General features: G+C 42.4%; 1 long non-coding RNA gene across 8 annotated transcripts in view; it reads left to right on the top strand.

Moving 5' to 3' along the window:
• Window positions 1-17,000, top strand: part of LOC101948281 (uncharacterized) — a 170,267-nt gene that overhangs the window by 70,733 nt on the left and 82,534 nt on the right. The window lies entirely within an intron of this gene.

Here is a 17,000-nt window from a genome sequence, read left to right as displayed (position 1 = left end):
TATTATTATATAATAACTTTCACTAATTGTTTCTCCCCTTTGAGTACTTAAAAACTTGGTTGTGTTGACAATAGTAAAGGATAATGAATGGTTGTTAAGTTGTCAGCAGTGCAAAATAAAGTATTCAGTCTCTGGTAATAATTTTGGTGAGATAAAGTCAATATGATTTTACTGATATTATGCCATTATGCTTTTGTCATCTTATAAAAAAAACCCTTCACATTAATAAATAAATTAATAATTTTATTATTTATAAAACACCCCCACCAAAGTACTCAAATTGCTATACAATAATACATTTAAAACATTCTAAAACATATTACAGACAATACTGCAAATCCTTAATGTTCAGAAATCCTATTTACTTCAGCAGGTTTGACTTGTTCTATAAACATAGGGTTAGCAAAACTGGGCCCTTAGTATTACAAAGCACAAAATACCAAAAATGCAATAGGCATGAAAATAGGAACAGTCCGATGGATTTTAAAAAATGGTTTGAATGAGAGTTTCCCATAACTTTATCAGGCACTTTAGATATGTATCCATGTATATGCAAGTTAATTTAAAGTTAATGAATGTCCTGTGCACTAGAACTCACCAGTAAGATTTATAGGTGTATTATCCTCTCTTAAAGACAAATGCTGCACACATGTGCACACAGTATCCTTTTGTGGAAGTTGGGTGCTTCTAACTGAGACGGATTTTGGCCCAATCCAAGTATGGAATGCTCAATAATGTTATTAGGAATAAGGCATATGTTGAAAAGGGAAATATACTAGTTTTTAGTGGGCTCTAATTTTAGAATCCACTTAAATGTTTAGATTGTTTTGAAGCACTTCTTTAATGTTATATTATTGTGTGACACCAATGCCCTGCCCATCTACTACTATCAGAGCACTTCACTTGAACAATATTTTATTAATTTAGAATACAAAAAGATGCTTACTCTCTTTAATACTTTTAATCGTAGCACTAGTCTTATTCTTTGCAGTTTTTAATGAGATCTCAAATTGATTTTGATGCTATTATGCACCTTAGTCTTTTGTTCATTATGCATAACTCAGGTGCTGATGATTTATGGTACAGCCTAAAACAATGGAGGCTGTTGCTTAGCTAGAACACTGTAAAGGAAAGTCTCCTGTAAAGTTTAGTTTCTTGGAGGCTCTAAATCATGTCTTGAAGACTGAAGTCCTTTATTAAAGTCCAGAACATGTACAGGAATGGAAAGTTCCCTACATTGCTCCACCACTGCTCCTCAGGCTGGTTTTGAAGGAATGTTGTCTCCAGACCCGTTCAGTCCTTGGTCTTTTTGCTGACACTGCCAATGGTGATTTGTGTTATGATGTGGACATCTGTCCACTAGGAATTACACTCAGACCACCACCATGTTTTATACTAGGATCATGAGAATCTGTCTGCAAGCTCTTTGGATTTTTTTTCATAATTTAATTTTAGGTGGTTTTGTGTTTGAAAGTGTCATTTTTTTCAAGAAATTTTGTGAACGAGGTGTTTTCACATCTAAAATATAAAGACGTGTAAATTTTGCTTGATTTTTTAATTGTCAGTGCAGCTTCGATTGAAAATGGGCCTACATTTCACCCAAAATGTTGCCCATATTTGAGAAAATTTAACTTTTTTCAAAATTAAATGACCTAACTACCAGGGGTATTCTGAGGATTAACGAACTAATCGACAAAATCCTGTTTGCCATATTCCAATAAGTAGTCTGCTTGTGTCAAATTCTGCTCTCGGTTACAGTGGTGGGGCTACTCGCATGAGTAAGGCAAGCTGGATTTGATTCTGTGTTTGTACAGGCTTTTGAAGAATTTTGAAAGCACTTGCTATATAAGGGCTGGTCCACACTAACCCCCCACTTTGAACTAAAATACGCAACTTCAGCTACGTGAACAACGTAGCTGAAGTCAAAGTATCTTAGTTCGAACTTACCGCGGGTCCAGACATGGCAGGCAGGCTCCCCCGTCGACTTTGCGTACTCCTCTTGCAGAGCAGGAGTACTGGAGTCGACGGCGAGCACTTCCGGGATTGATTTATTGCATATAGACAAGACGCGATAAATCGATCCCAGAAGATCGATTGCTTACCGCCGGACCCGGAGGTAAGTATAGACGTACCCTAAGTGGGACAAAGGCTTTTGGGTGTGATCCTCTAAGGTACTCATGTGCTATTATGTGCCTGAGTCCCATTTTTAGGCACCGGTGAGATCCACAAAACTCTGGCTTGGCTGCCACCTAATCCTGTGAGCACCTAACCTCACTTGGCACTTAAGTTTTTACCGAAAAAGCTCCTGAGGAACCTATGTTTTTGCCTCTGAGAACACGTACTGCATCCTATTAGTGAACTGGGGAAGACAGGCATTCAGCCGCCTATGTATTGTCTGGGGACCCAATATGGTAGATGAGCTCGGAGTCCACCTATTGGATTGAGCGACTCACACAAAACAGCTGGGGGAGGAGGAGCTCCCTTATAATCTTTAGTGTAGTGGTTAGGGCACTTACCTGAGAGGTGGCAGATCTCTGTTCAAATCCCCTCTCTCCCTCATGAGGAGGGGATACTTGAACTGGGAATCTCCCACTTCCTGGGTGAGTACTTGTCATGTTCTGGGATGCAGTCCAGACCAGTGAGGATCTGTGTCACTACCTGCCCTGTAACCCTGAGTGCCTTCAATGCTCTGCTGCTGTGGCTCACAGGTTGGATGCTGACAGCCCACAGACAAGCATACCCTGAGTGTCTGTGTGACAAGCAGCTCTGAACCAGCAACTCTGATCCCAGCAGCCTGCTTGTTACATCACAGCCATGGTCTGATATATGCCAGCGTTGGTTATACCTGGCAATCAACACCCCAGACGTGCCATTTTTCTGAATTGCCAGGGGATGCTTGACCCCCCACTCTACCTCTTCCTTCAACCCCCATCCCTGCCTTCCTCTTCCCACCCTGTTCCATCCCCTCCCCTGAGTGTGCTCTGCGCTCACCCTTCCCCTTCCTTCCTAGTGCCTTCTGCTATCAAGTACCATCAAGGTGGCAGAACCACATTCCTTTGTCTAGGTGGGGTAACTTCAGTCCAGTCTGGCAGACACTTGAACAAGATCTTTCCCAATATGTTTATAATTTTGAATTTGTCTTCTGCACATGCACCATACAATAATATTAATGATCAATATGTTATTAGCTTTCTATTGATATCTTACATGGCACCTTTTAGACACAGGTTATGACATTACTGAATTGGGGTACACTGAACTGATCAGACCAGCTGAAACTCACTACCAGACACCAGTGAGCCCCTTGCCTTCTTGTATTATTAGGGTCCCGGTACCCTATTACCTAAGCTAAAGTTTATAATGAAAGACCTCCTCCCTTTCTGCCTACTCCCAGCTCTTTTGTTTCAGGCCTTGCATCAACTTAGGCAGTTGAATGCCCCCAGTTTGTTAGGGTTACCATATTTTGAGCCTCCAAAAGGAGGACACTCCATGGGGCCCCGGCCCCAGCCCCGCCCATGCCCACGCCCCAACTCCGCCCCCCTCCCCTGCTTCCCGCGAACATTTGATTCGCGGGAAGCCTGAAGCAGGTAAGGGGGGTGTGGGGGGAGGAGGCGCGGCCCAGTCTGGTCCCCCCGGCCTCTCCAGCTTGGGTCAGCTCGGGTCCTGGGGTGCCGGCCCCGGGCCTGAGCACCCCCGGCCCGCCCAGCACTGCCGGTCCCTGGGCCCCCGGCCGAGCACCCCCGGCCCGCTCAGCACCCCCCGGCCCAGCCCCCGGGCCCCCGGCCGAGCACCCCCGGCCTGCTCAGCACCGCCGGCCCCCGGCACTCGGCACCCCCGGCACCGCCAGCGCTCGGCGCCCCCCGGCCCCCGGCACCGCCGGCGCTCGGCCCCGCTGGCCCCCGGCACCGCCGGCCCCTGGCACTCGGCTTGGACCCGCCGGCCCCCGGCGCTCGGCCCCCGGCGCTCAGCCCCAGGCACCGCCGGCCCCCGGCGCTCGGCACCGCCGGCCCCCGGCGCTCAGCACCGCCGGCCCCCGGCACTCGGCCTGGCCCCGCCGGCCCCAGGCACCGCCGGCCCCCGGCGCTCGGCGCCCCCGGCCCTCAGCACCGCCGCCCCCCGGCACTTGGCACCGCCGGCCCCCGGCCCAGCCCTGCCGGTCCCGATTTTCCCGAACATGTCCGGCTTTTTGGGATTTCCCCCCGGACAGGGATTTGCAGCCCAAAAAGCCGGACATGTCCGGGAAAATCCGGACGTATGGTAACCCTACAGTTTGTGGATCACTAAGCAGAGACAAGCACCTCCCTGGACTTTGGCACCTATCTGCAAAAGATAGGCAGTGCTTAGAACAGATCCCTCTCATTGGTATCTTCCAGTGGCTAGCTTAGGTAGCTCCCTGCCTAGCATGCTGGCTTTTGTGGATAGTAGCTCAAAGTGCCTAATTCTCCATTCATTGTATAGGAGCCTCAGTGCCTAACTCACGGTTTGTGAGATTTTCTAGGCACATAAAAGGCACTCAGCTTAAGTCACTTAGAGAATCCCACCCTTTGTACTTCCCATAGGCACCGAGTTTCTATCTGCCAGGGGGTGCTCCCCCTGGCTCTGCCCAGGCCCTGCCCCCACTCCACTCCTTCCCTAATGCTCCACCCCACCCTAAAGCCCCACCCCGCCCTGCCTCTTCCCGGCCCCACCCCACCCAGTTCTTCCCCCTCTCCCGAGTGCATTGCACTCTCGCTCCTCTGCCCTCCTCCCCACACCTCCTGTGAAACAGCTGATCCGTGGCAGACGGTAGGAGCTGGGAGAGCGGGGGAGGCGCTGATCGGCAGTGATAGGAGAGGGAGAGGTGTTGATGGGGGGCTGCCGGTGGGTGCTAAGCACCCGCCATTTTTTTTACCGTGGGTGCTCCAGCGCAGGAGCACCCACGGTGTCGGTGCCTATGGTACTTCCCTCCTCACATCTGCACCTGCACACTAGGGTTATTTACAATCTGTCTCTTACTGTATTCTTAATGTGTTACACCTGTTAACATTAATGGGAATAACTGTGTAAACCCCTGTTCATGGTAATGAAGCTATTTGTGATTGAAATTAAAACTAAATTTGCCAGTTGAATTCATTTCCTTGGGATTCGTTTTATTTGGTTATTGAATGATGTGCCCCTCTCAGATTCATAGCCACCTCTGCTAGTCAAATGTCTATCCAGTTATCTCTCATTAAGATAATTCTTCTTTTTTTATGTCCCACCCTTCCCGCTGAGACCACACTACTGGCCTCTGGCTCCCATCTCTTCTTCACTCCTTTCAAAACCTTGTTATGAGGCCCAACTGTATTGTTAGTCCTAGAGAATCAAGCTCAATGAAACTGTCTTGTCACCACCCAGAGGTAACCTTTTGGTACACAGCCTATCCCTAGGTTGAAAAAGGACAATTACTATGAGGTTGTTGACAGTTACTATGAGGATGACCTAGCAAATCAACAGTTACTTTCCCCTTTTCCTTGATCCTTTTTTCTGGAACTGAAGGCAGGCAAATAATAATTCTCTCTGTAGAAATTATAAGTGGTCCAAACAAAGTGGTCCAATTCCATCCAGACTATATAAAGCAAAAGATGTATTTCTTTTAAGGTACATCACAGAAATATGTACAGAAAATATAAGTGATTATTTATTTAAACACGGAGAATGATGGTAAGGAAAGCTTAATACATACTAGTGAAATTCTTAAAAACATCTTAGTTACAATGAAGGGGTCTAAAATTTTACCAAGTTTCTGTCTGTGTCAGGCTCCTTTCAGATCTCCATAGTGTTGCAAACCACGCTCTTTACTTTAGAATGAATTCTCTCCCAAGACTGACCTTTCTGAGTTTTATCCCCCTCTGCTAAAATGAACAACTCTGCTGAACATCTATTGAACTTAGATGTTCAGATATTATACTGAGGTATTTGGGATGGATGGATTTTAACCGCTCTACTCACTGGATTCCCAAAAGCTGCTGTTGAAGGTATCTGAATACAATAATTTTCTGTGATTACCTGACAACAATGGGAGGTCTTCAAGACAACATCTAGAAAGGATGGTCAAGATTAGGTTTTGGTCTCCTTGACTCAAATATTCTATTTTCTTAATGTTTTCTTATGTCCCTCAGAACAGTCACTTTTAAACTAACATTCAGAGTAATTTGTGGGTTACTGAGTTTGTCAGGCATTAACTATAGAAGAAATTGGCCTGAATCACATAGTTCATATGTAGACCCAAATTTTCTTGAAGTTCAGACTTGAAGTTTTCAGTCATGTTTGTATGACATAGGGATGCTACAGCCGTGAATTTAATATCCAAATCTGAACATCCTTTGGGAAGAGTCTGGAACTAGGATTTTGGTTTGGGCCCATCTTTGAAATATAGAGCAGGGTAAAAACCATTCCAATAATACAAACACAGAATCAAAATCATGAGAATGAAATAGGAAAGTTTTAGCAAAAAGATATACCACTAGGCAGGTACTGAGTGATGGGCAAACCTCATGGGTTTTGGAGGTTTCAAAGGCAGATAAGGCATATAACTATGCAAAAGTTTGTTTGCTGATTTCAATAGTAGAGTTAATAAAAATAATAATAAAATGATAACAATCACCAATACTAAAGTATTTAAAATCTTCAATTCCAGTCAGTTTATAGGCTCATTTTTAAAAATGATGTGTGCAATTATGCAGTGTTGGTCACTGGATATTAGAGAGACAAGGTAGGTAAGGTAATATCTTTTATTGGACCAACTTCCATTGGTGAGAGAGACAAGCTTTTGAGCTTACACAGAGCTCTTCTTCAGGTCAAGAGCAGAAGAAGAGCTCTGAGTGGATCGAAAGCTTGTCGCTCTCACCAACAGATTTGGTCCAAGAAAAGATGTTACCTCACCTACCTTATCTATCTAATGTGTGCAATTATACACACAAAAATGTATGCAAAATTGCATGCCTGATCTGTACTTGCCATTACCATAATTAAAAGTGAAAATCAGTTATTTGGCACATAAATGTGTAATTTAATTGACCATTTGTATACACAGAAACTTTATTGTGTATATAATCATGGTATTGGCATATGCAGTTTATGAGCCAGATTATGCCTGACTGCTCCAAGGTGTGCAAAGGGAGAGCACAAGAAGCCTTCTCTCCACTTTTGTGTCCTATCACATCAGCCTGACACAGTTATTGTCCTTGCAACCCCCCGAGTGCACGGACTATTCCTTAGAACCTCTGAAGACTCCTGAAGGTATAAGATCCCTGAAAGCATGTGGGAGGCAGAAGGGGCATAGTCTTGCCCTGATCTCTGCACTGGACAGCAGAGCTGGCTGGCCACACAATAGGGAATATATTGTTAAACTTTGTGAAGCTTCATCTTTTAATATTTAAAATAATTTGCATGATTGAAAATAATTTGCATACAACTACACATTTCAGTTTACTCTTTGTTGAGGATTTAGTGCTGGTGAAAGTATTGGTTTCAAAGCTGCAGTGTATGAAGTCCTCTGTTTAACAGGAGGCCAAGATTTCCATAACCGCTGCACTATCAGCATGCCTTAACTTTAATCTCTGTGGGAATGTCTATGGAGATAAAATGGATATTTAATTCTCCATGGCCCATGCAGTTCTTGACCTATCTTCTGAATCTGCCAATTAGTGCAAAGTATGGTGGTGAATTTGTGACATAGGATCTGGAATTGAGAGACCCACGAAACTCATATCATATAAGGCTACCAAGCATTCATAGGTTGAGAACAACTTGTAATCCCTACTAAACTAGGCTGAATTCAGACTGGTGGCCTACAGATCTCTAATGTTATACCTTCAAAAATAGGTGTTGCTTTCTTGAAATAAGAGCATTAAACTGAGTTGTGACCTCTTTGGTGCTTATATAAGTAGGGTCTTCCTTTCTCCGAATACACAGACAAACCTACCATGTGCACTGTTTTCAGGCTTCTTCAAGCATACTCTACAAGTGTGTCCCTCCCATCTACAATTAAATATTCTTGCTCTTAAAGAGAGAGCTCCTATTACCCAAAATGCAGACAAACAATAAAACAAATCATAGAATCATAGAATCATAGATTATAGGACTGGAAGGGACCTCGAGAGGTCATCGAGTCCAGTCCCCTGCCCGCATGGCAGGACCAAATACTGTCTAGACCATCCCTGATAGACATTTATCTAACCTACTCTTAAATATCTCCAGAGACGGAGATTCCACAACCTCCCTAGGCAATTTATTCCAGTGTTTAACCACCCTGACAGTTAGGAACTTTTTCCTAATGTCCAACCTAGACCTCCCTTGCTGCAGTTTAAACCCATTGTTTCTGGTTCTATCCTTAGAGGCTAAGGTGAACAAGTTCTCTCCCTCCTCCTCATGACACCCTTTTAGATACCTGAAAACTGCTATCATGTCCCCTCTCAGTCTTCTCTTCTCCAAACTAAACAAACCCAGTTCTTTCAGCCTTCCTTCATAGGTCATGTTCTCAAGACCTTTAATCATTCTTGTTGCTCTTCTTTGGACCCTTTCCAATTTCTCCACATCTTTTTTAAAATGCGGCGCCCAGAACTGGACACAATACTCCAGCTGAGGCCTAACCAGAGCAGAGTAGAGCGGAAGAATGACTTCTCGTGTCTTGCTCACAACACACCTGTTAATGCATCCCAGAATCATGTTTGCTTTTTTTGCAACAGCATCACACTGTTGACTCATATTTAGCTTGTGGTCCACTATAACCCCTAGATCCCTTTCTGCCGTACTCCTTCCTAGACAGTCTTTTCCCATTCTGTATGTGTGAAATTGATTTTTCCTTCCTAAGTGGAGCACTTTGCATTTGTCTTTGTTAAACTTCATCCTGTTTAACTCAGACCATTTCTCCAATTTGTCCAGATCATTTTGAATTATGACCCTGTCCTCCAAAGTAGTTGCAATCCCTCCCAGTTTGGTATCATCCGCAAACTTAATAAGCGTACTTTCTATGCCAATATCTAAGTCGTTGATGAAGATATTGAACAGAGCCGGTCCCAAAACAGACCCCTGCGGAACCCCACTCGTTACGCCTTTCCAGCAGGATTGGGAACCATTAATAACAACTCTCTGAGTACGGTTATCCAGCCAGTTATGCACCCACCTTATAGTAGCCCCATCTAATTTGTATTTGCCTAGTTTATCGATAAGAATATCATGCGAGACCGTATCAAATGCCTTACTAAAGTCTAGGTATACCACATCCACCGCTTCACCCTTATCCACAAGGCTCGTTATTCTATCAAAGAAAGCTATCAGATTGGTTTGACATGATTTGTTCTTCACAAATCCATGCTGGCTGTTCCCTATCACCTTACCACCTTCCAAGTGTTTGCAGATGATTTCCTTAATTACTTGCTCCATTATCTTCCCTGGCACAGAAGTTAAACTAACTGGTCTGTAGTTTCCTGGGTTGTTTTTATTTCCCTTTTTATAGATGGGCACTATATTTGCCCTTTTCCAGTCTTCTGGAATCTCTCCCGTCTCCCATGACTTTCCAAAGATAATAGCTAGAGGCTCAGATACCTCCTCTATTAGCTCCTTGAGTATTCTAGGATGCATTTTATCAGGCCCGGGTGACTTGCAGGCATCTAACTTTTCTAAGTGATTTTTAACTTGTTCTTTTTTTATTTTATCCGCTAAACCTACCCCCTTCCCATTAGCATTCACTATGTTAGGCATTGCTTCAGACTTCTCGGTGAAGACCGAAACAAAGAAGTCATTAAGCATCTCTGCCATTTCCAAGTTTCCTGTTACTGTTTCTCCCTCTTCACTAAGCAGTGGGCCTACCCTGTCTTTGGTCTTCCTCTTGCTTCTAATGTATTGATAAAAAGTCTTCTTGTTTCCTTTTATTCCCGTAGCTAGTTTGAGCTCATTTTGGGCCTTTGCCTTTCTAATCTTGCCCCTGCATTCCTGTGTTGTTTGCCTATATTCCTCCTTTGTAATCTGTCCTAGTTTCCATTTTTTATATGACTCCTTTTTATTTTTTAGATCGTGCAAGATCTCATGGTTAAGCCAAGGTGGTCTTTTGCCACATTTTCTATCTTTCCTAACCAGCGGAATAGCTTGCTTTTGGGCCCTTAATAGTGTCCCTTTGAAAAACTGCCAACTCTCCTCAGTTGTTTTTCCCCTCAGTCTTGATTCCCATGGGACCTTACCTATCAGCTCTCTGAGCTTCCCAAAATCTGCCTTCCTGAAATCCATTGTCTCTATTTTGCTGTTCTCCCTTCTACCCTTCGTTAGAATTGCAAACTCTATGATTTCATGATCACTTTCACCCAGGCTGCCTTCTACTTTCACATTCTCAATGAGTTCCTCCCTATTTGTTAAAATCAAGTCTAGAACAGCTTCCCCCCTAGTAGCTTTTTCAACCTTCTGAAATAAAAAGTGGTCTCCAATGCAGTCCAAGAATTTGTTGGATAGTCTGTGCCCCGCTGTGTTATTTTCCCAACATATATCCGGATAGTTGAAGTCCCCCATCACCACCAAATCTTGGGCTTTGGATGATTTTGTTAGTTGCTTGAAAAAAGCCTCATCCACCTCTTCCCCCTGGTTAGGTGGCCTGTAGTAGACTCCTAGCATGACATCTCCCTTGTTTTTTGCCCCTTTAAGCCTAACCCAGAGACTCTCAACACTTCCGTCTCCTATGTCCATCTCTACCTCAGTCCAAGTGTGTACATTTTTAATATATAAGGCAACACCTCCTCCCTTTTTCCCCTGTCTATCCTTCCTGAGCAAGCTGTACCCATCCACACCAACATTCCAATCATGTGTATTATCCCACCAAGTTTCAGTGATGCCAACAATGTCATAGTTGTATTTATTTATTAGCACTTCCAGTTCTTCCTGCTTATTCCCCATACTTCTCGCATTTGTATATAGGCATCTAAGATACTGGTTTGATCTTTCCTCCCAGTTTTGTCCTGACTCTCCTTTCTCTCTGCCAATATAGCCCACACTCCCTCTTGTTTCCGACCCATCTCCCCGGTCTCCATATTCCCCACTTAGCTGTGGGCTTTGCTCACCTGTCCCCGTCAAACCTAGTTTAAAGCCCTCCTATGTGAATACAAATCCAAAATCACTTCTATATGGAGTGTTTTGCAATCTAAAAACATTTCAAAAATTATTCAAGGGCCCTAACACTAATTTAGGAGGAGCTCCCATCTCACTCGCTTTACATCTAGCTAGCTAGCTATTATATAGCAGAAAGAGGACCCCCTCCTAAATTAGTGGCAGGACCCTGAAATAATTGCAATTGTTGCAATTTTATGGAAAATAAAACATACAGCAAATGACAGTAAAAGAAGAATGTAAAAAGTCAAGCTCTTGAAAATTTGGAAATGCAAGAATTAAGGTTATCTGTACAACTTAATTTGGCCTCTTTGTATGCATTAGGGTACAGTCTTTAATTATATGATCACATACTATTTTTTTCTCACATGTGGGATCAGCATAGTTTGAACATAGGACCTTCAAAAATACAGCAAAGCCTCTTCTACTGGATCTAAAGGAGTAATTAATAGCAGAGGTAGGGTGTTTTCTGCTATGTGGATCAACTCTCAGAGAGAGACATGACACATAGTTTGTCAATGTGTTATACATCTTTGTGAAACAGCTGTGAAAGGTTGGATATCAGGGTTGCGGGTTCTATTCCTAGTACTGGGAGTAAAGTTTAGTCCGGACGTTAGAGCAGCAGTTACAGACTGGATAGTGAAGAACAAGTTTTGACATAACCAGTTTGAAAGGCAGTGTATCTGAGTAGATGAGACCAGGGATAACCTCTGATTGACTTTATTTGCAAAATAAAAAGTTGCCTGCTTCCTGAGGTCTTGGCAAGGAAGGGTTGTGAACGGAACAGAAATACAGAACTAGTTAGAAGAAATTAGACCAGTTCCTGTGGACCAATTAAGTGCACCTTCCTTGCCTAAGGGTATAATGGTGGAGAATCACTCAAAAATGTTTGACATTTTACCTGAGATGTGGGCAGGCGCCATAGAGTTGAGTGTTATACTGGGGAATTTGGTAAAGATTCTTCCTCACTTTTCTGAAGTTCATCTTGTGCCTGTACAGTTCTCCTCAGCTCCCAGTGCAGGCCAGTACCTCTGGGACACAACTAATCATTATGCACATAATTGTGTGCACAGTTTTGAGATTCAAGCCCTTCCTGGTTTAACTTTCTAAACTCAAAATTAAATGCACCAAACCAAAAAAGTGATGATAATAGGAAATTATGTATTAAACAAAATCTATACCTTGAACAATTCCATACTATGTTTTATTAGCTTGAGGCAATTTAATCATGGTTTTATGGCACTTCCAAAAATAACCCCCAGGATTTTTATAAGTCAACACTGTTAAACTTTTATTGGGCCAAATTTTGCCCTTTTACTGCACAAGACTCCCATTAGCCTCAATGGGAGTTCTACGTGTAGAAGAGAGGGCAGAATATAGCCCCTATTGTTTGTTTAGGTCAGTCAAAATATCCATTGACTTTAGTGAGAGGTTTGCCTGAGTGAGGGCTGCAAAATTGGCTGCAGCTACTGTTCTAAATGTTAGCTTAGACTTCGTGCTAAAATATTTTTATTATAAATCTTTTGTTTGTGATAGTTTATATTTTAGTTTTGTTTATGTATCTTGTTCAAGGCACTTTATAAAAATAAATACTAATGATTTAGGAAGTAATTTATTGGTGCATGCCATATATGAATCCACCTGGTGTCCACAGTAACACAGCACAATCTTTATTACTGACAACTCTACCCTCTCCAATATGAACTTCTGAAGAATGAGAACGAGTTGGTAGTTTAAAGTCCAACTTTGCAGCCGGGCCTATATTTGGTCTCTACTTGTGCATATACATAGAGATGCCAGCATTTTGCAGATGCAAGTACCAGCCGCTGCAGTTAAAAAAAATCTAGCACCTGCTTGCACATAAACAGCATAATTTGCACCCACAAAACTGATTTGTTTCAATGCATTTTGTGAGGAATACTAATAGTTGTGCATGTTTTAGAAATATTGAAATAGACATTCAGGTAATTGCACTAATAAAGTGTGGAAGCATATGTGTCTGCATGGACTTTTGCACACGCATAAATAGAGGTTGGATGTTGACAATTTAAACTTAAATGTCACCAGATAAAATAGGATGAAATAACCTGCAGCCTCAGAGCTGCACAAGCCAAAGGTATTGGCTTCTCTATAGGCCAATCAATTCAATAATAAGGTTGACCTGACCTGAAAGCCAAAAACAAATAAACAAACCCAGCTCCTTGTTTTCAAATTGCAAAGTTGCTTAGGAGAGGATCATGCTCACACAGAGGACACTCAGTTCTTGGGACTATCCACCCAGTCCGTGCAGTAGAGCTTGGTGAATACTGCACGTCATTTTCTGAGAATGTTTGTTCACGTTTTTAAACTACTGACTTTAATTGTTTGCCCCTCTTTTATGTTTGCTTGCTGTGAATGTTCTAATGGACAAGTTTACTGGCAGGAATGGTCATTAGAACAGCAAATTTTAAGCAAATATTACAGAATATTCATGGAGAGTATTTGCACCAAGAGCCTGATTTGAAGAGTTATGTTAAGCCAATCTGAGAAAAGAAACATACCCGATTACCTATGTGCCCAATCAAATCAGGTTAAACTTTGAATAAGATCACTAATAAAGCTACAGACAGAGAATTAAGTGAAGAAATTATTCAGCAAATAATTATGAATAAATATATTTTTAAAAAGTCACAGTTAGTTTGCAGACAATTGAACCAAAAGTGAACAGAAAGAGGTGAAATAAATCAAATTATTAATTATAAAATATTTACCCAGCTCTACCTCTCCACACTGGGCACAGCAGGCTTCATGACTTACTCCAGCCGACTCACCTATAAAACCCTGAAATGGAGGATGACACAGCTTTGGATGCTTCCTTGAATCACTATTACTATTGTTTATTGATTATATGTATTGCAAAATAGGAGGATCTCATTGTGCTGGACACTGTAAGCAGACCTAACATTTCCTGTACATGAGAGACACCCAAGAAAATAGTTTGCTATAACTGAGATACCCACACCTAAATATGCTGGGACCGAGGCAGAGTGTATGGGTAGATTAATCTTTGGGTTTCTGGCCCATTTCTACGTCTCTCTGTCTTACCTTCAAAACAAACACTATCAGCTAGGAAAAGCCTGAAGACTCATGGCCACAGATTCTTTAAAACACTTCCTCAACTGACTGATCTTTCATCCGGGGAATAACTCATTGTGGAAACCCACCCAGTATAATTCCCAAGAGCTTTGTTTACCCTAAAGTTACAGACTGGTCCTGGGTGCAGGATGTCTGTGAAAGGCCCCAGGCAGCATTCAGTAAGCACTACAAAAGTTATACTTCCATCATGGAATAGGAGCTGACCTCAAAGTCTTGGAGCCTGAGTCCCTACTCTGTTTCACCAGCTTGATACTGGTGTAACTCCATAGAAAACTCATCAAACTGAGTTGAGTCCCAGCCCACTGACGTGTACAAGGCCTGCAGAGTGAGTTTTAGGCTCAATTAGGTACTCTAGAATGGCTCTTTGCATAGGTCATAATGATGAATAATTGCAATGTTATAACCTTTAAAATTAAATATATGGGTCAGATCCCAAATGGTGTAAATTGGCATAGTGGTATTGAAATCACAGCATTACCAATTTTCAACAACTGCGATTCTGGCCCATGTATATTTAACTGTAAGGTGCCCAACAGGATATTTAGCACTTATAATTAAATCATTACAGGCCAGGCTCTGCCCTCAGTTACACTCTTATAATATACTTACATGTACACTGATCCATTGATTTGCTTCAGAGTAAAAAACCATTTAACTGAGAGCAGAATCTGACCTTGAAACTCAATCCTGACAATCTGATCCTACATTCCTTATCATGCAAAGCATCTTGTTACATCTGTCATTGGGCTTACCCATGCCTGTGTCTTGCGAAGTGTGGACATAAGTGCTGGAACTAGGGATGCTGAGGGTGCTGCCGCACGCCCCGGCTTGAAGTGTTTTCCATTATATACAGGGCTTACAGTTTGGTTCAATGGCTCTCAAAACCCCCACTATGCAAATTGTTCCAGCACCCCTGAGTGTGGAAGCACACAGCTATGTGGTTAGCACAAGGAGGCATTTTGGGTGCACAGAGGCAGAACATGCCCACTTCATGAGGTGCTGGGCAGTCCCACTAGCTGGTACATGAGAAGGTGGAGCCATGCCTCTTTTCCCCCTCCTCACTCTCTTTGGAGTGTGGTATGCTCCTAGCAGGGAGCAGCAGTCTTTGGACTCTCCTGAATGAAGGGACTTCAAATCTGCTTGTTTTTTATGTGGGCTACACAAGGTGTGGTAGAGACTCCTTGTGCCAGGTTTTTCAAACTCTTTAAGTCCCACACACAGCCTGGGACTTTGATTGTAAGCTCCTTGGGGCAGAGATATTGGGTCAGATCTCAGTTGGCATAAACTGATTTAGGTTCATCATTGACTTCAATTTGATTTACGACTAGTCAAGAATCTGGGCCATCATCTTTTATTTATCTTTCTATCACCCAGGCACACTTATGGCAAAGTAGGATTATTATTATTTTATTATTATTTATTATACATGCCTTTAGGATTGAATCTCTAAATATTATTAATAACTGGTATATATTATTGGCATAGAGAATAAGATTCCAGTCCTACAATTGATTGCACATCATGGGGCTGGTGCACTCGCACAAAGCTCATTGAAGTAAAAGAGGCTAACTGCAGGGGCAGCATTCTGCTTGTGTGCTATCAGTTGCAGAACTGAAGCCTAAATGTGCATATTCTTACATTGTGAACTCTTTGGGGCGGGGACTGTAACTTCCTGTTTATGTGAACAGTGCCCAGCACATCATGGGTGCTACTAGGATACAAGGATTGAATAACAACATCATACACCTCACATATGCTTTTGCATAATCAAATGTTGTGAAATATGGTAAAATTCACCAGTGCAAGAAACATTTGAGATAATTGAAGATTAGAATTAATAACCACAATAGCAAAGACAATAAATTGTTGCATTAGACAATATAAAATGAATGTAACTTTCTTGGAGCCAAATATTCATGGTAGCACCCAGTCCAAACTGGTGAATAGGCAGTTGCATGGGAGTAATCACAGAGAGGGAGGGATTTTGCCATTCTACGACTTAGAGGGCTGTGGATCCGCTTTGTGAGGCAAATCAGATCAATGAAATGTAATCAATTCCTCTGCCAGGGACCCTCTGAAGCCATGGAGGTGGGGGCAGGATTGGCCCCTTTATGAACAACATGAAAGAGATTCTACTTTCAGAAACAGCTTGCTTTTTTGTGTTTGTGTTTTACCATAGCAGAATAGCATTAGTGCCACTAAAAAGTCTTCCTGTTCAAAAAGGAGTTTAATTAGACTAAAGTTGATTAATCTAATGCCTCCACTGATTGTATCAAATCAAAGAAAAGGGGCTGATCCTGCAATATGAGGAGCACTTCTTTAAATAATTCCACTGAAGGGGAGGGTGCCAGGCACCTTTCAGGATCAAGGGGCCTGACTTGACATTCCCTGTGCAGTCTAATCATCCTCTGAACACAAAGGGGAAAAAAATTATGGTAACAAGTTGTGTATGTTTCTACACTAGGAGCCCAATCATGCTCACATTGAAGTCAATTGGAGTTTTGTCATTGTCTTTAATGGAAGCTGGATCAGACCCCATTATCACTTTCAGTTGGATACTTTGTTAATAGAGAATACAATGACCTGATCTGGGAAATCTAACTCATACAAATAATCATTCCTCTTGTAAGTAGACCCGCTGAAATCTATGAGTAAGTTTTGAAGAATCAGCCCCAAAATTTCCATAAAATTAAAAAGTACTGGGTACGCTACAACATGGAACAACCTGAAATTTACAGTACACTTACAGAGTC

This window comes from Chrysemys picta, chromosome 6 (assembly GCF_011386835.1).
Source record: "Chrysemys picta bellii isolate R12L10 chromosome 6, ASM1138683v2, whole genome shotgun sequence".
In the NCBI taxonomy this organism is placed as follows: Eukaryota; Metazoa; Chordata; order Testudines; family Emydidae; genus Chrysemys; species Chrysemys picta.
The sequence above is the reverse complement of the archived record's forward strand: the minus strand, read 5'-3'. Positions and strand labels throughout refer to the sequence as shown.